Here is a 19806-nt window from a genome sequence, read left to right as displayed (position 1 = left end):
AGGGAGAGGATTCTTAATCAAGTGAATTATTAGAAGCTACTGACACACGATAGAATCAATCAAAAAAGAAAAAAAAAAAAAGACTGGTCTTTCTTTTTTCATCTGAGTAAGATAGAAGTCCAAGGGTAGCTAAATGTTCAGATACAAATGCTGAAATTACACCTGTATCTTCAGGTTACACTTGAAAGGAGGCAACGTTTATGTTTAATCTTTGGAGGCTTCACCATCTCCTTTTTCATAAACTGTTGAAAAAGAGAGAAAGAAGAGAGGGGAGCATGATGTGACAGAAGTTTCATTAAAAAAAAAAAATTAAGTTGAATCTCCCTATTGAACTCCAAGTGATCCGGTAGGTACAACTGATGAAGTTCTAGAACCTAGGTGAGGGTCGGTGGGCTGAGGTCCAAAGCCGATGACCAAGAAAGAATTCTTGAGACATCTTTGGTGCAAAATGGTGGTTTATTAAAGCACGGGGGCAGGACCCGTGGGCAGGAAGAGCTGCTGCCTCGGGTTGTGAGGGTAGGCATGTTATATACCTTGCGGTTGGGGCCTGATCAATGTCATCTTTAGGTCATGCATTAACTTCAAGATAGTTGGGAGATTCTTGGTGGGGTGTTATGATCCTGCTATCATTTACATTCCCTTCTACCTCAGCCTCCTCCGGTTTATGGTGGGGAGGGAGACATTAGGGCTTCAGGAACTGAGAGTTATTTGCCTCTGGAAATTTATGCTATTGATAAGGTAACCTCCCTGTTTAGATCTCTAGGACCTCTGTAGAGCAAGGGAGATTCCTGTTCTGCAGGATTGCGATCCCGCAAGTTAACTATTTATCGTTTTATGGCGGTTAGGGGTGCCTGAGGAATGCTACACATGGGGGGGGGGCAGGTGGAGAGGGGGTGCAAGGTGCCAGCTCTTGCTCTGTCTTCAGCCAGCCTCCTGCTTCCTCATCACAACTTACAAAACACGCCATCAGAAGTTGATGAGAAGAGCCGGGATGGCTCAAGTGGGTTGGGCCTCTGCCTTGGGCTCAGGTCATCAGGATCCTGGGATGGAGCCCCACATGGGGCTCTCTGCTCGGTGGGGAGCCTGCTTCCTCCTCTCTCTCTCTCTGCCTGCCTCTCTGCCTAATTGTGATCTCTCTGTCAAATAAATAAATAAAATCTTAAAAAAAAAAAGTTGAGTTTTCCAAAGCTGCTTCTCCCAGAGTCATAGATAAAACAGCAAAATGGGAGGACCGTTATTTTTAGCGATCTCAGCGGTACAGCTTTCTCCTGAGGCAGAACTTAAATCAGATAAGGGTCTCAAAGGACCTGAAAGGAAGGAAATCAGCCACTACGGTATCCAACTCAACTCACCCCCTCTCCCCTCTCGCCAACCTGCCCCCCTGCCACCCAACTCAATTTTAGAAACAGAACGAGAAAACATGTTACGGAATATTTAAGGATGACACACTGCCGTAAGCTCTAGGAACCACATTTTAACAACGGTTAGAGGCTATTACCACTCCCGTTGCATGCAAGAAAATTAGCTGTAATTGGGTAAGCGACACAAGTAGAGCACAAGAATGGGAATTGAGCAGACACTTAATTAATGGTGTTGGGAGAAGGGAAATGGGATTAATGAATGGTTGATATAAATTCCATTTTGCTATTGGGTTAATCACTGGTCTCATGAAAATTTATTTCCTGGCTAAGATTTATAACAGGGGTTTTAAATATTTTATTCCGTTCTGAATAATTTCTAACTTGCATTGTAATTGCCAGACTCAAACTAGCCACCTAATTTATTGGTGTGCACACCTACCCATTGGGCTAGACCACCATAAGAACTGTGGCAGTACAGAACTCCCCAAATCAATGGGAGAAGATAACTTTGATTTGGCATAGTTTTTCTTTATATAATTTTGGTCTCGCCAATGATTAAATAACCAGGTGATGAGTTCAGTGTCATAAGAAGAAAGCCCCATCTCAGGGCTCTGTTTCCGCAGAGTATTTCCCCAGCCTGGCTTCACCTGAGAGCCAGAGAATCAATAAAGCCCTCAACCTGCCTGAGACTCACGATCCAACGTAATTCTTTACTTAGCACGATCGCGGAGCTATTCTTAGGCACTTTTGCTTTGCTCATATTTTATCCCATGATATGTCAAATATGTCAAACTGAAGTAACTCGGGATTCAAGTAATGGCATCAGTTTTATTTTTTCCTTTTTGTTTTTTAAAAGAACTTACTAGAAAATAAAACAAGTCTTTGCTTGTTCTTCATTATATCTAATGCTTTTCTTCGACTTTTATTAACTGTTGTGTTGAAATGTATCTTGCAGTCTTTTTGAAAGCAAAAATAATTATTTGGGATATACATTTTTAAACATTATTTCCTTAGAAATATAAGTTTATCTTAGTGACTAACATAATCGAGGTGAATGAAACCAGCTTTGGATTTACTGTGACATTTATTTTTAACAATAAAATGGAACTTGAACACACGATAACCGGAACTGGTAGACAAAATTTATAAAAATCAATTTTATGGGTAAGACACAAAGAGAGATTAAAGACAAAGCCAATGGATAAATGTGGAGTTGACATATTTTTGTTACAAAAGGAGAGAATCTTTTAAAAATGTATGCTCCCATTTAAATATTAGATAAACTGCTTGCACACAGATCTAATACTAGTAAAGATCTGTAATTTCTACTAATTTTGGCATTTAAAATTACAAAGAAATTTTGTGCAGTTCCTTCATGGAAGCCAATTGTAGGAGTTATTACTGCTCTCTTCTAGGTGAGGCACCAGACTCAGGGAGGCTGTTACATCCTAAACTGTGTAAATATAAGCACAATCTGAAATGGAAAAAAATAATAAATTATCCCTGTTGAAAAGTAAGGAAGCGACTCCTTCCGCTCCAACCTTCCTTTTTTTTATTAGAATATTTACTTTATAAAACCCATAATTGAGATTTCTTTCTCTGTGTCTTTGAAATGTATATAATCTTTTTAAAAAGCTAAAAGAGCCTCTTTGTCTGCTTTACAATTTAAGAGGCCCTTCTCAAGGACCTGGAAACCACCTTTTTGTATTGTAATCATCTGAAAAGATCCAGGCTTTCCCTTCCTTTTTCTGAGACTTAGGAGCCTAACTGCAGCTGGTTCCTCTCTCCAAATTGCAAAACTACCTCATGTCAGTAAGATATGACTTTATGTTCTCTTTGGATAGAGCCAATGTGTTAACACAGATGGCCATCCCAATTACCAAGTGACTCCAGGATGAATGGAGGATGTATGACAAATGGGGCTGTCCAGTCATGTTACTGGAGAACTAGTCTTGTTCGTCCTGAGAACATGAATGGACTGGGTAGTACCAGGCTGGATACAGGAGAGGGTGAGAAGTCTTCATGTTCTAGCAACCTCTGGGAGGAATGCCTATTATGTGCAACCCATTCATGTTTAATGTGGATTCAATAATAAAACTTTTTTTCCTCTTATACCTACTTGGAGAGATTTTCTGGGTTGGGAGAAGATTTGGTTTTTAATTATATTTCCCCAACAAGAGACACATAATAAACAGAGTTGAGACTCAGGCCAGCCTTCCTGAATTTATCTGTTGCATTTCCCTGTATGTCCCAGCTACTTATCCTGGGGTATCCTTCTGGTTGTGCCCAACCAGTTCAGCTTTATGAAGCTGAACTACCTCCACTTATAAGTACATATTGAGAAACAAGTGAGTCATAGTCTCTTGTATATCCATGCTAAATTCCAAGATAATGAAACAGCCCAAATTAGGAGCAAGCAGAACCACAATTCTTGCTACTGTATATTTTAGCCACTTATTACTATTAAGAAATCTACTTCTATTTCTTCATAGAAGCTCAGATAATACTCACGAGTTACTGGGAAGGCCTAGATATCTGCCCCATTTTGATTAATAAACACTCATTAATTCCTCACGTTGATATTCCATCTGTTAGAAAACCAATGTGGAGCCCACACAAATTGATATCACACAGTTCTTAATGGGGATACAAAATAAAGGGCATTGATGCAATGTAAGCCAGCTGGGATACAGAAGGCAAGGACCTTATTCACATGAGATCCATAAGCACCATCCATTCCTAGGCTATGCTCCAGTTTTGGCAAGCCACAGTTTCTTAAAATCACTACAAGAAGTTCAGTAATCCATAACCAACAACAAATATCAATTAATAGCAATGTAACAATAGAATATTGACATGCACTGGTAGGATATTACAAATAGCGACCCAGATAGATAGACTGGAAGTTATGCATAGATCCCCATGACAAAAATAATCACATCAGAATGCCACTATTATAGAGAAACTTCATTTTTTTAAGCAAAGCATTTCTGGGGTGCCTGGGTGGCTCAGTCATTAAGCATCTGCCTTCAGCTCAGGTCATGTTCCCAGGGTCCTGAGTTAGACGGAGCCTGCATTAGGCTCTCCACTCCGTGGAAAGCCTGCTTCTCCCTCTCCCACCCCCCCTGCTTGTATTCCTTCTCTCACTGTGTCTCTCTCTGTCGAATAAGTAAATAAAATCTTTTAAAAAATTAAAAAAAAAAAATAAAGCAAAGCATTCGCAAACATTGGCACTTTAATTCACTTGCACTTCTGTCCCAGAGGAGAGATTTTTCAAGCAGGGACAAAAATGTGGGTCCCTAACATACACAGTTGATCAAGGAGTATTCAAACAGGACAATTTTATTTTATTTTTTTCTTTTCAACTCCCATGTTTTTGTTTGTTTGTTTAACATATAATGTATTCAAACAGGACAATTTTAAATGAAATCTTTTTTTTTTTTAATTTTTTTTTTTAACAGATTACAAGTAGGCAGAGAGGCAGGAAGGGAGAGAGGGGAAAGCAGGCTCCCTGCTGAGCAGAGAGCCCAATGCTGGACTCAATCCCAGTACCCTGGGATCATGACCTGAGCTGAAGGCAGAGGCTTAACCCACTGAGCCACCTAAGCGCCCCCAAACAGGACAATTTTAAAGGAACAGCTTCCAGATACCTTATCCTTCATATATATATTCTTACTTAAACTTAGTATGTTAGAGACATTCCCATGGTTTAAATTCTCTTCTTTCTCCTTCACTTTTACGCTTAAACCATTTCCCCATTTTACAAAATAAAGGCATGATTCTCACCCATTCTACATCCAGTAAAGTACATTGTTCTGAGGTGTAAAAACTTCTGGTGTGTTATAGAAAGGGATAATTATTTTTTTATTATTATTAATTTAAAGATTTTATTTATTTATTTGACAGAGATCGCAAGTAGGCAGAAAGAAGGCAGGAAGCAGGCTCCCCGCTGGACTCCATCCCAGGACCCTGGGATCATGACCTGAGCTGAAGGCAGAGGCTTTAAACCACTGAGCCACCCAGGTGCCCTAGGGATAATTATTTTAAACAAACTGCCATAATTACCACTTCCATCTCTCTATTATACATATTTTCAAGAAATATATTTTGTTTCATTATTATTCAATGAAAGTTATGCTTGTCTTATCCTTTCTTTTATTAATGGGGTGTATCAGATTGATTGATTTGCAAATATTTGAACTACCCTGGTAACCCAGAATAAATCCCACATGATCATGGTAAATGATTTCTTAATGTGTTATTGGATTCAGTTTGCTAGTATTTTATTAAGAATTTTTGCATTCCTATTCATCAGGGATACTGGCCTATATTCTCTTTTTCAGTGGAGCGTTTATCTGGTTTTGGTATCAGGAAATGCTGGTCTCAAAGAATGAACTGAAAGTTATCCTTCCTTTACTATTTTTTTAAAAATAGTCTGAGAACAATAGGTATTAACTCTTCTTTAAGTGTTTAAGTGTTTGGTAGAATTCACCTGTGAAGCCATGTGGCTCTAGAATTCTGTTTGTTGGGAGTTTTTGTGAATTCTGTTTGCTGGTTATCAGTCTGTTCAAGTTTTCTATTTCTTCCTGTTTCAGTTTTGGTAGTTTAAGTTTCTAAAAATTTATACATTTGTTCTAGGTTGTCCAATTTGTCCATATACTTTTGCATAATATTCTCTTATAATTGTTTCTCTTTCTGAGGTGTTGGTTGTTATTTCTCCTTTTTCGTTTTTTATTTCATTTATTGGTCCTTTCTCTTTTCTTTTGGATAAGTCTGTCTAGGGTTTTATCAATCTTAATAATTTTTTCAAAGAATTAGCTCCTGGTTTCCTTGACCTGTTCTATTGTTTTTTGTTTTAATTTCTGTATCATTTATTTCTGCTCTAATCTTTATTATTTCCTTCCTTCTGTGGGCTTTAGGCTTCCTTTGTTGTTCTTTTCCTAACCCTTTAGGTGTAAGGTTGGGCTGTTTATTTGAGATTTTTCTTGCTTCTTAAGGTAGGTCTGTATTGCTCTTCTCCTAGGACTGCTTTTGCTGCATCTCAAAGGTTTTGGACCATTGTGTTTTCACTTTCATGTATTTTTTAAAATTTCTTCTTAGATTTCCTGGTTGACCCATTCATTGCTCAGTAGCATGTTGATTAACCTCCATATATTTGTGGTCTTTCCAAGTTTTTTCTTGTGGTTGACTTCTAATTTTATAGCATTGTGGTTAGGAAAGGTTCAAGGTATGATTTTAGTCATTTTGTATTTGTTGAAGATTGACTTGTGACCTAATATGTGATCTGTTCTAGAGAATGTCCCAGGAATACTTGAAAACAATGTGTTTGATCATTTCAATAGATGCAGAAAAAGCGTTTCACAAAGTAAAATATCCATTCATGATAAAAACCCTCAACAAAGTAGGTTTAGAGGGAATGCACCTCAACATAATAAAGGTCATCTATGAAAAACCCACAGCTAGCATTATCCTCAAAGGGGAACAACTGCGAGTTTTCCCCCCATGGTCAGGATTAAGACAGGGATGTCCTTTCACACCACTGTTATTTAACATAGGAAGTCTTATCCACAACAATCAGACAACAAAAAGAAATAAAAGGCATCTGAATTAGCAAGGGAGAAGTAAAATTTTTACTATTTGCAGATGACATGACACTCTATGGAAAACCCAAAACACTCTACCAAAAAAAAAAAAAAAAAATTTGCTTGAACTGATAAACAAATTCAGTAAAGTCACAGGATAAAATATCAACATACAGAAATCTGTTGCATTTCTATACACCAATGATGAAGCAGCAGAAAGAGGAATTAAGGAATCATTCACAATGATACCTAGGAATAAACCTAATCAAAGACTTATACTCTGAAAATTACAAAACACTTATGAAAGAAATTGGAGATGTCTTAAAGAAATGGAAAGACATCCCATGTTCATCTACTGGAAGAACAAATACTGTTAAAATATCTACACTACCTGAAGCAATCTACACATTTAATGCAATCCCTACCAAAATACCAACAGCATTTTTCAAAGAACTAGAACAAACAATCCTAAAATATGTATGGAATCACAGAAGACCCCAAATAGCCAAAGCTATCTTGGAAAAGAAAAGAAAAGCTAGAGGCATCACAATTCTGGACTTCAAGTTATATTACAAAGCTGTAGTGATCAAAACAGTATGGTACTGGTATAAAAATAGATACACAGATCAATAGAACAGAATAGAAAACCCAGAAATGAACCCACAACTATATGGTCAATGAATCTTTGGCAAAGCAGGAAAGAATATACACAAAAAAATCTCTTCAACAAATGATGTTGGGAAAACTGGACAGCCACAGGCAAAATAATGAAACTGTCTTACACTCTACACAAAAATAAATTCAAAATAGTTGAAAAACCTAAATATGAGACAGGAAACCAAAAAAATCCTAGAGGAGAACACAGGCAGTAACCTCTTTGACATCAGCCCTCACAACTTCTAGCTAGATATGTCTCCTACGGCAAGGGAAACTAAAGCAAAAATAAACTATTGGAACTTCATCAGAATAAAAAGTCTCTGCACAGTGAAGTAAACAATCAACAAAACTAAACGGCAACCTATGGAATGGGAGACTATATTTGCAAATGACATATCTGATAAGAGGTATCCAAAATATATAAAGAGCTTATAAAATTCAATACCCCAAAACCAAATAATCCAATTAAAAACTGGGCAGAAGATACAAATATTTTTCCCAAGAAGGTATACAGATGGCCAACAGGCACATGAAAAGATGCTCAGCATCACTGATCATCAGGGAAATACAAATCACAAGTACAATAAGATATCACCTTACACCTGTCAGAATGGCTCAAATCAACAATACAAAAAACAAGAGGTATTGGTGAGGAAGTGGAGAAAGGGGAACCCTCATGCACTGTTGGTGGGAATGCAAACATGTATAGTCACTGTAGAAAATATATGGAAGTTCTTCAAAAAGTTAAATAGACTACTCTACAATCCAGCAATTGCAGTTTAAGTATTTACCCAGAGAATATATAAGTACTAATTCAAAGGGATACAAATACCCTTGTGTTTATAGCAGCGTTATCTACAATAGCCAAATTATGGAACTAGCCCATGTCCATTGACTGAGGAATGGATAAGATGTGGTGTGTGTGTGTGTGTGTGTGTGTGTGTGTACTATTACTCTGCCATTAAAAGAATGAAATCTTGCCATTTGCCATGACGTGGATGGAGGTAGACAGTATTATGCTAAGCAAAATAAGTAGAGAAAAACAAATACTATATGATTTCAATCATATGTGGAATTTAAGAAACAAACAAGCAAAGGTTAAGGAAAAAAAAAAAAAAAGAGTAAGAGAGAGGCAAGCCAAGAAAGAAATTCGTAGCTATAGAGAACAAATTGATGGTTACCAGAGAGAATGGGGGTGGAGTATAGGTGAAATATGAGAGGGGGATTAAGGAGGGCACTTGCTGTGATGAGCACTGGGTGATGTATGGAATTGCTGACTCACTATATTGTACTCCTAAAACTAATATTACATTGTATGCTAACTAACTGGAATTTAAATAAAAAAATTTTTAAAGTTATGCCATTTGTTGTTTTGATAAATTATGTTTATAAATGTCATAATAATAGCTTATCTGGGAGAAATACTTTAGAAAAAATAAGTACCAGTTTAAATATTTTATTCTACTATCTTTTGTTTTCGATTAGCAATAATCGCGCCTCGGATAAACCTCATTGGCTACGATACTGCCACTGCGCAAAGCTATTCTACTATCTTTTGTAATAGCTTTAGAAACATCAAATACCGGGGCACCTGGGTGGCTCAGTCGTTAAGCGTCTGCCTTCAGCTCAGGTCAGGATCCACGGGTCCTGGAATGGAGCCCTGCACAGGGCTCTCTGCTCAGCAGGAAGCCTGTTCTCCCTCTCCCACTTCTGCTTTGCATTCCCTCTCTTGCAGTCTCTCTCTGACAAATAAATAAAATCTTAAAAAAAAAAATCAAATACCTAGGAACACATTTAATGAAAGATATTTAAGACTACTATATTAATACTACAAAACCTGTAGAGAAAAATGACTTCATAGAGAAGATGTCAGTTCTCCTGAAATTTATCTACCGATGACATGTGATCCCAATCAAATCACAGCAGCTTGTGGTTTTTTTTTGTAGAAATTGATCATCTGATTCTAAACTTATATGTCAATACAAAGAAATGGAAAAATCATCTTAAAGAATAGAGTGTATTCTATCAGATTTAAAACTTACTGTAAAGCTATACTAATTAAGATAGTGTGATATTGACATAAATATAGACAAAAAGGTCATAAAACCAAGTAGAGTATAGAAATCAACCTACATGTATATGGTCACTTTATTTTTAGTATTGATTTCAAAGCAATTTTACACAGAAAAAAAAAAAAGGTCTTTTCAACAATTTTATACAGAAAAAAAAAAAAGGTCTTTTCAATAAATGGTGCTAGAGTAACTGAGGGTTTAAAAAAATCCATGAAAAATTGTCATGCCTAAACATAAATTCTTTTTGTATGAATTTCTATGCTAGGAGAGAATAGGAATCCCAATCCAAAGAGGAAAAGAAATGATCCAACATGTGAAAATGTAATAAAATAACCTATTCATATTTTTAATGGATGATAGTATCATTTCTGCTCCAGTAGATAATTTAAAAAATGATGTAAGAGTTTCATCTTAAAATGCCAACATGTATAAAATACTAGAAGTTGCATCATTTGTAGCTGATTAGACTTAGGATGAAGACAATTTAGATATCTACTTAAAGATGTATAAGGAAACACGTGCTTTTCCAAAAATGCTTTAAGGCATCACAAACTAAACAAAAATATTTTTGCATATCTAATATGTGCCAGACACAGTATAAGGTTAAAATAACAGTTACTAATAACAGCAAGCAATAGTTAATGTTCATTGAATACTTACTATGTGTCAGGCACTGTATGACACATTTTGTAAGCATTAACTGATTTCCTTATCCTTTCCCTTATATGAAATAGGTGCTGATGGCATCCACATTTCATGGATGATAAAAGTTAGATATGGAAAAGCTTAAGGATGTTGCATCAATTCACGTAGCTAAGGGATGAATAAGAAGAACACAGTTTCTGTCCTCACAGAGCCCAAATCCATGAAGACCTGAGATTAGGCAGCCCTATCTTTATCTTTATCTATCTTTATCTCTATCTCTATCTATCTATCTATCTCTATCTTTATCTCTATCTCTATCTTTATCTTTATCATGGGTGTCTTGTGCAAAGAAAAGTTTCACTTCTGGCCTCTCATGTCCTAAAAGTACCCTGTATTACCAAGTGTCAATAAGAAAATCAACCTTAGTGATGGTATCTCTTAGCAGAGTACTAGATCAGGCAGTAGCTGTCGAAAATCTGTGAAGGTGTTTAATGGGATATGGATAACCATATGAATCTCATAAATTAAGAACTGGTTCAAGGTTTGGAGCCAGGGTTTGCTGAAACCTGCCTTTTGTTCTCATTGCTTGAGGGCAAAATGGGTAGATTTGACTAGAAGAATCATACTGGTTCTTCTGTCTTCAGTATGTAAGCATCAGGAAGTAAGACCTTGAGACCCTCCTTTTTCCCTATACTCTGCCACCTCATCTTCTCATTCCACTTGGAGTCTGGGAGGCAGGAAGAGGCATTGGTTCCATTCATCTGTCAATTCAGCCCTATTCATGCCTCTACGACATGACATGCCAAAACAGTTCTGTTTGTGCCCAGCTCTCTGATAGATGCTATGAGAGGTAAAGATAGAAGTAAGAATTCCTGCCCTTTGAGGACTCACAAAGAGGGGTCAATATGAACATAAATATCAATTACAGAAGACTGCTATATTGTCAAAACCTATGTACAGAATATCATGCTTTCTTCTTTCATTCCTTCCCTTCCCTACTTTTTTCCTTCCTTCCTTATCAAATCTCAGCTACTCCAAATGTCCCTCCTATAAAGCAACTTTAAGATGAATCTTTTGTGATCTGTGGAGATAAATGCATAGCATAGATTAAATAAATGAAAACCAGATAGCCCTTAACGGACCTTTCACTTTGTCACAATTTGGCCTCCCCAACGGCTTCACATAACTTCTGGTTCGTGCTTGGTTATGGGTGGCCAGCCTGTCTGAAGTTAACACTCCCAGCTAACTTTTATCATCCCCACCTTCCTGTGATCTCCACTCATTCCATAAATGTTAAACACCTTTTGTGACTTCTTCCTATGCCTCTAGCTTTGTGAAGAGATCCAAAGCACTTGCCTGATTTATTTAATACTTCATTCACAGAAGTACTTTGATGCAGCTTTACAGAAGTATGTGACCTGTAAGTGTTCTCAACCTAGTTGAGAAGACAAGAAAATGCTCAGAAAGAGATTTCCTAATACATGTGACTGGTAAGTGCTAAAAAATGATGCCGACAGAAGTGCTTTGGGATTCCCTGGAAGGTAAGATCAATGAAGAGCACGGTGGTCCAAGAAGTCTTCGTTGAAGATGTGGAAGCGAGGCACATTTTAATAATGTTTCTATTTTCCCTTCTGTTCTTCTCCTTTACCCCCAAGACAGTCTGCTTTCTGTTCCCTCCTATTCTCTGGACTCTTAAACTTTGGTGCCTTCTTCTTTCTGTAGACTACCATTAGGTAGTTTCATCTCTATCATTAGGATAATCCCTGACCCATCATCATGGGGGTACAAAAACTACTTATGGAATGAGAATAGCACAGGATGTCTGAGCTAGAAGAAATCTTAGAGACCATTCCTTTTATGAATGAGGCCCACAGAGACTAAGAAATTGGCCCAGGACCGCATCACTTATAGCATTAACATGGGGAGTCAGCAGGCTGGAGTTCCTGGTCATCTGAATCTGGATATGGTGATGTCTTCACCCAGTCCTGCTGCTCCCCTGTTTATGTTCAAACCAAATTCAGATTTGGCTTTCTGTGCAAAAGTCACCTTTGCACCAATGTGGGGCTAAATTCACTTACCTGGCTTTTAGCTTCTGCAATGAGGCGACTCCTTTTATCACTACCCAGTGGCCAAAACTATTTTAAAGAAGAAAATCAGGCCCAGCAGGCATGTTCCCTATCTTATTGCTCTGCAGGCTGCTTTGCAGAGAGAAAAGAAGCAAAGAGAAACAAAAGCCAAAAAGGGCCAAACTATTACATAATTGACATAAGAGAGTTACTAAGGATAAAGAGGGCTTCAGTGGAGGACAAGTGATTATTTTGAAGAGTGAAATGGATGGATGAAGAAATGAAATACTTTTTGGAGAAAAAAGGGGAACAATGTGACTGTACTATTTACCCAGTATTATAGACCATGGAAGGCAAATATTCACTTTCCGTGGATGTCATTTTTTTTAACCTCAGGACAGTACCAATTGTTCTGCCTAATTAGAAATGTCAGTTTAATGTTCATTGAAAATAAGAATTTTTAAAGAATCATAGAAGAGTTCAAAGAAGAAAGAAAAGAAAGTCCAATGTGAAAAACATTAAAAAGAAGTCTATCATCACATGCAACCAAGTATTTCTGCTGATAACTTGGAATGTTGAGTTGTTCAAACTCAAATAACAGTAAGTTTCCTGCCTGGAGCATGGCAATTGTGAGGATATCCAACAAGACGATATATGGCAACATGTAGCAGCAAAGAGTGGCTTAAACAGTATGACAGTTATTCTTCTTACATAGCAAGAAGTTGTTTAGGAAGACTGTTGAGGGTTAGCACAGAAGCTCACAGAAGTCAGAGTTTCCAAAATTCTCCAAAAGTAGCTCCAGTCCTCATCATCATGAGGGAGCTGCTGAACTTGCAGACACTGTGTCCATATTCCAGGCATAAAAGGGACAAGAAAAGAGCAAGAAGAACATGCTGGCTTTTTAATGAGAAAAACAGTATCTATCTCAGAAGACTTCTGCTTTCATTTCATTGACCAGAACATGATCATGGGGCCATTCCTAGAAGCAAGGAAATCTAGAAAGTCAACTTTTTGACCCAAATACACTGACAACCCATATAGTGTTACCAGAAAGGACAAAAACAAGAATGAGCTAGCAGTAGGCATATAGGAGTGTCTGCTACAATTAAGAAGGGTCATAGCGAAATGCAGAAACCAGAATGTCCTAAACCAAATAGCATGTAAATGAGCCCTTACCGTATCCATATCTGTGCCCTGGACACTTGGATATAGACAAATAAATGACAAATGACACCAACCTCCCCACTAAATGTATTCCTTGTGTACTAAGGAAAATTAGGACCACCTTCAACAGGAAAGACTTGCTGAGGACTTAGGTAATATTGTGAGTAGTCAATGAACCAATATACAGAAAGCTTCAAGTTAATAGAGTTAGAGAGGTTTCATGTTGAAAGAGACATCTGAGACTTTCCTGTACCTTGTTATCCAGTGCAGAAATCCCTGACTCCTATCCTTGGCAGCTTAGCCTCATGCATGCAACCAGATCCTCTCTGTGAGTAATAAGAACATCCAGACCCTCATGGCCATCATCAAACCAGCAGCCTCAGCTCCTGACTTTGAGAAACACTGATCTACACTTTATCACTTCCAGAAAATAGTTCTGTTCATTAGAAAAGATCATCCACATGCTGCCTTGGCAACATATTTCCCCATACTTCTACCCATGCCCAAGGCATGAGTTCAAATATTTGAACTATGGAAAATTCTATCTTCTCTAAGACTTCTCTTCTCAAATTTCCTTCAGATACTTTTCCATTTACGTTCACAACCCTCACAACATTGATGATCCTATCTGCGCTTTGTTTTTGTTGTTGTTTTATTTAAAAGATTTTATTTATTTATTTATTTGACAGAGAGAGAGACAACGGTGAGAGGGGGAACACAGTCAGTGGGAAGTGGGAGAGGGAGAAGCAGCCTTCCCCTTGAGGAGGGAGCCCTATGCGGGGCTCAATCCCAGGACCCCAGGATCATGACCTGAGCCTAAGGCAGATACTTAACAGCTGAGCCACCCAGGCGCCCCTGTTTGTGCTTCGTTATACCTTTGCCCTCTCAGAAGTCTGTCCCCAGAAATCTGCACACACTGCAGATGCATCTGTTTACCACAGTGGACAAGGGAGGCATGTGACTCACTGCTTTTTCTAGTTCTGCACTCCTAGATGAGTGCTTTGATCATGGTAACAATGACCAAAAAGACTTTTCAAATCAAGCACCATAATTATATCTTCTCCTCTCCTCTCCTCTGTAATGTACCTTATCCTCACTTATCCCTCCCTCATTCCTCCTCCCTTATATAATTCTACCCTCTTTATCCTCCAGTCACAGCACTTTCATTTCCCTTTCTTTCAAGGAAGTGTTCTGGTATAAACACTTCTGAAGCTGGGTGGCCACAACTGAAGAGATACAAAAGACTCATTCGTCCAAGGTTAAGAAATGGAAGCTCCAAATGGTGGCCCAGGTGTAAGGTGAACTGCTCTAACCAAACTCTCAGGAGCTGCTCTTTGCAACAGAAACCGTTTCTCTCATTAGCCTCCATTTACCCCACCAAACAGCTTCCTCCTTTCTTGCTATGCATGTATCTCCTGGAGCACGGAAAGGCTGTGTCAGTCGATGAACCCTGTGTGAAATGAAATTCTTTCACGTTTAGGCAATTTCCTAAATTAGGCTCTTTTGAAAACTGTATTAATTCAAGCCACTGAGATATTATTTAGTACCTTGCTGCTCCAGGACACTAAATAACGTCACATTTTCAAAGCGTAATGCCATTAGAGTTTATAAAGCACTTTCATCGAGGTTATCTCATTCGATCTTGGCAACAGCTCAGTGCACTAGGTAGAACTGTGCATAATCATTGTTTTGTAATGATATAGATGCCCCTCTTCTGAGGTCACCTGGTAAATATGTTAGGCAGAGGTAGTCCTGGAAAATCTCTTCCCTGACTTACTTACTTATTCAGAATTTCCCCCACACTGACATGAAGGAATAAAGAGCTTGAATTAGGCGACTTGTGGTCTTTGATTGCATTGTAGTTATTTTAATTTAAATCTATTCAGTGTAACGGAGCATACTGAAGCCCAGTACATGGCTAGGCTATATAAGAAGGAAGAGTTAATAAGATTCTGACCAGGGTGGTATGTCAAATTTTTGAAAAAGGAAGACAGTTGTACTTTTAATCACACCTATGGCAAATTACCCCATGATTCCATTAAGATAGAAAACAGTAATAGTTCTTGGGGTGTTCTGTTTAGTCTTATGCTGTCATGACTAAATTTTGTCCTTTACTGCATAAAAATAAAACCACCTCCCCCAGCTGCTTATTTTGCTATTTACCAGAGGCTTGAGAATCTCAATGGAGAGTGAGGGAAATGCTACTGAACAATAAGGAAGATAATTCTGGCTATGATAAAGATTCTTTAGGACCTCATCATTTTAGTGGGACAATTAACTAGATTCCTTTGAAAGACATCATCACATTTAAACGTCTTGAACACTCACTTAGTAGAGATTGCCTTTTGAAGCTCTGATACCCGTACTGTCCTAATAGAAGTAATGAACTTAACTTTCCAAAAAGAACACATTTGTTGAAATCTTAAAAAAAAAAAAAAAAAAAAAAAATCAGCTCTAGATCCGGTATCATTTGTGGTGAATTACAGTGGGGTGACATATATGGTAAGGAAGAAGCTCACAATATCCCTGTTGCCTGTTATTCTATGCAATAAGATCAACTAAAGATACCTTTGTCTCATAATCAACTCAAAACAGCTTAATTAGATGAAGCACACAGCTCTCCTGAGATTCTTTACAGTACTTACTATCATTTCAAGAAATGGCATATTTCCATAACCCATTAAATAATAAATCATGCCAGCATCCACTAAATATCCACTAAACATGCAAAGTCATAAACTAAGAGGATCTTTGGGAGGCCAAGCAAGCATCCCTTTACAACTGTTATAAGAAAAGTATCTACCGAAAGATCCCAGTGAAGGAATATTTACCACTGAAGGAGAGGCCTATTAAAACATTTACTGCAAGCACAATTAGCATTTAATTCAAGCTTTCAAAGCCTTGGAATTACCAACATCACATCCAGTATAAATCAAGTGCTACTGGTCAGCATTCCAATGACCAAGTGGAGTTTATAATGAGAATGTAAACCCTGACCAGTGGAAATTATGTGGGCACTTACAGATTAGTGAGCAGGGAAGACCTCTAGCTTAGACATCTTCAATATTCATTACATTTCACTAGTCTCAAGCATATAAAATGGCTTATTCATTCAGCTCTCTATATAGGTTCAAGACATTGATAAACTGGCAACGTTTCATTGCTGTGGTTGTTGTTATCAGCCTACACATTTTCAGCTCAGCTCAGACTCTGAGGACGGACTTAATATCTTGAAAGCTGGATCCCTACATAGCAAAATTTTTTAAAAAACAGCCCTTGACCCCTAAAGTTCTCCCTTGCAACTAGGCTCATTCAACATGCATCAGGGTTTGAATCATGGATAATATGGAAGGAAAGCAGGAGAGAAAAAGATGAAAAACCTTGACAGAGGAGGTATCCCCCCTTAACCCTCCAAGTATAAGAAAGATATGGGGGGAAGGACCAGGAGATACCAACTTCCACAAATATATAACTCAGATGCTAAATGTGTTGAGTGTTAATTAGATGATCAGTTAAATAAATGCCTAACATGTGGTAAGTACTCAATTAATATTAACATCAAGGGGAGAAAAAAAAAATGGGAATCATAGAGAAAAAAAAAATTTGCCCAGACAAGTAGACTGGAGAATGGAATTTGGCTAGAGCATCATACTTGTTTTGAAGAAGGGAAATGAAAGCAAACTCTTACACGAAGACCTGAGTTATTTCCAAAGTAATACAGCAACTCTCAAATGTGAAATTAATGCCCCTCTGCTTACCCCATGCATGTTAAAGCAAATTAAATTTCATGCCAAATCACCCAGACAGTCAGTAAGCAGCACAATTTCAATCTCTAGGATTTAAGCTGATTGCTCTAAAAATATAATTCACCAATTGGGCAGCAGCAAGTCAAATATGGCTCTCTTTAATAATTTCTCTTGACAACTTGTTTTCCCAGGAATGTGGCCACTGTGAACTGTAGGTTAACTCATCTCATGAAAGGGAGGGGGTTTATACCCACTTGCAACCCAGACACAGCAGGGAATCAAAAGTTGACCTGGTGAGGGCATGGATGCCTTCCCCTGGCTAGAGGCAAGCATCACATTTAGGCTCTATTCACCTGACAACAAAATGCTTCCTAGTTCAGAGCCAATCTCATCTACATAGAGAAAGAAAGCAATTTGGTCTCCATTTTCATCATATTTAACCACATTTACAGCCGGATTCTGTGTGTGTGTTTCGTATTTAATCTGAATCTTACTTGCTATAATAAGAATCGGTTTCCTTTTATTCTTTTATTCTCTTCGCAATGGTTGCAGAAGTTCTAACAAAATGCATATAATTGTTGGAGTTCATCACAAGAAAGGCTAATGATCAAACTCATGTGTTTCTTCAGGTTAGGCTTCAGGCCATCTGAAATATGAGCTTAAATTCTGCATTATGCCTTATTTGGAGATGTTTCCAGAAGCACTGCCACACGTGAGTTCTGACTGAATTTAAGTCCCTGTTTTGAAATGCAAAGTGTTACAATCCAACATCTACAAGAACTGTGTCATGCTTGAGGCTGACACTGATGTTCAGAGAGTCCCACATTCCTACAGGCATGAACGTAGTCATTGAGATGTGGTTGCTTCTACGCTGGGGATGGAGTAGGCAGTTCTCTTCCATATCACTGAGACAACACTCGTGTTCAGATTGTTTCCAAGTCCTTTAACACATTCATGTACTTAATCATCATTAAAACTAGAAGTTAGGGCACCTGGGTGGCTCAGTGGGTTAAAGCCTCTGCCTTCGGCTCGGGTCATGATCCCGGGGTCCTGGGATCGAGTCCCACGTAGGGCTCTCTGCTCACCAGGGAGCCTGCTTCCCTTCCTCTCTCTCTCTGCCTGCCTCTCTGCCTACTTGTGATCTCTGTCTGTCAAAAAAAAAAAAGATAGAAGGTAGAAAAATATTCTTCATATTATAAATGACTACAGGGTAGGAACTATTGGGCTTGCTTAGAGGATTGGACGGGAGAATGGGAGGCTAACATCTAAGTAATCAAGACAACTTCTTTTGCTTTTAAGTAGAATGTTTTATACACCATTTCTTGAAGCAACAGCCTATTACTTGATTTTCAACACCGACACGCTCAAATATATGTATGTATATGTAATTATTTTACGGTAACTGTAAGAAATATGAATGAATTATACGGGATAGCTATCTAAATACTGGTACAGTTTTAAAGAACTTAATGAATACAAATGCTACAATATAATAAGCCTTTCCATTTCACTTGGAAAGCTGTGTGAATGTCTTTGGTTGCCAAATGACTCAGTTGGCACCACTGGCATTTAGTGCGTAGGGCCAAAGATTCCAAACTTCCCCCAAAGTCTCAGCAGTCCCTCATACTGAAAATTTACCCACTTAAATTGCCAAAAGTGCATTCCCACTCCCAGAGCACTGTTAATTCAAGGAGTACCCTCCTCTTACTCTGCAATTATATATAAATGATGTTTCTGTGGAACTGAAGATCCCGTCTATGACACTTTAAATATCCTCCTGGAATTTACTGTTGTTAATTAAGTATCTTAGCAGATCTCTTATAAATATAGACTGCATGAAAATAAACTTCTATTTAACCCCTGGCCTAGTCCTCACAGTTTTAAGTATATAAAGTTGAAAGAAAACTCTTTTTTTTTTTTTTTTTTTTTGAGAGAACATAAGTCGGGGGTCCAGGCAGGGAAGAGGCAGGAAGGAAAAAGAGAGAATCCCAAGCAGGCCCCAATGTGGGATTTGATCCCATGACCCTGAGATCATGACCTGAACCAAAATCAAGAGTTGTACGTACACAACCTCCTGAGTCACCCAGGCACCCCTGAAAGGAAATTTCTTAATCAAAAAAGATAATGGGGAAGAGGGGCAATTCACAGGGAGGAAAAAATGGGAGAAGAAAAAACAAACAAGAGAAAGTATAGAATTTCAGGATCTAATTAAGATAAACTACAAAGGGGCGCCTGGGGCCTTTGCCTTTGGCTCAGGTCATGGTCTCGGGATCCTGGGATCAAGCCCCGCATCGGGCTCTCTGCTCAGTGGGGGAGACTGTTTCCCTCTCACTCTCTGCCTGCCTCTCTGCCTACTTGTGATCTCTCTCTCTGTGTTAAATAAATAAATAAAATCTTAAAAAAAAAAAAAGGATAAACAATGAAGATAAAGTAGAAGGCAACAAACATTAGGGAGATAAAGGAATATTGAGGGGAGACATGAGAAGTGGGGAGGAAGAGGGGAGACAGGGAGA

At 38.2% G+C, this 19806-nt stretch overlaps 1 protein-coding gene and 1 non-coding gene across 7 annotated transcripts in view; both read right to left on the bottom strand.

The window, feature by feature from the left end:
- CTNNA2 (catenin alpha 2) overlaps nucleotides 1-19806 on the bottom strand; it is a 1142447-nt gene that overhangs the window by 314172 nt on the left and 808469 nt on the right. The window lies entirely within an intron of this gene.
- LOC131808624 (U4 spliceosomal RNA) lies at nucleotides 9001-9142 on the bottom strand. The gene has a single exon (XR_009344855.1). It is a non-coding gene; the product is annotated as a U4 spliceosomal RNA (small nuclear RNA).

The sequence above is a fragment of the Mustela lutreola genome, chromosome 9 (assembly GCF_030435805.1).
Source record: "Mustela lutreola isolate mMusLut2 chromosome 9, mMusLut2.pri, whole genome shotgun sequence".
NCBI lineage: Eukaryota > Metazoa > Chordata > Mammalia > Carnivora > Mustelidae > Mustela > Mustela lutreola.
The sequence above is the reverse complement of the archived record's forward strand: the minus strand, read 5'-3'. Positions and strand labels throughout refer to the sequence as shown.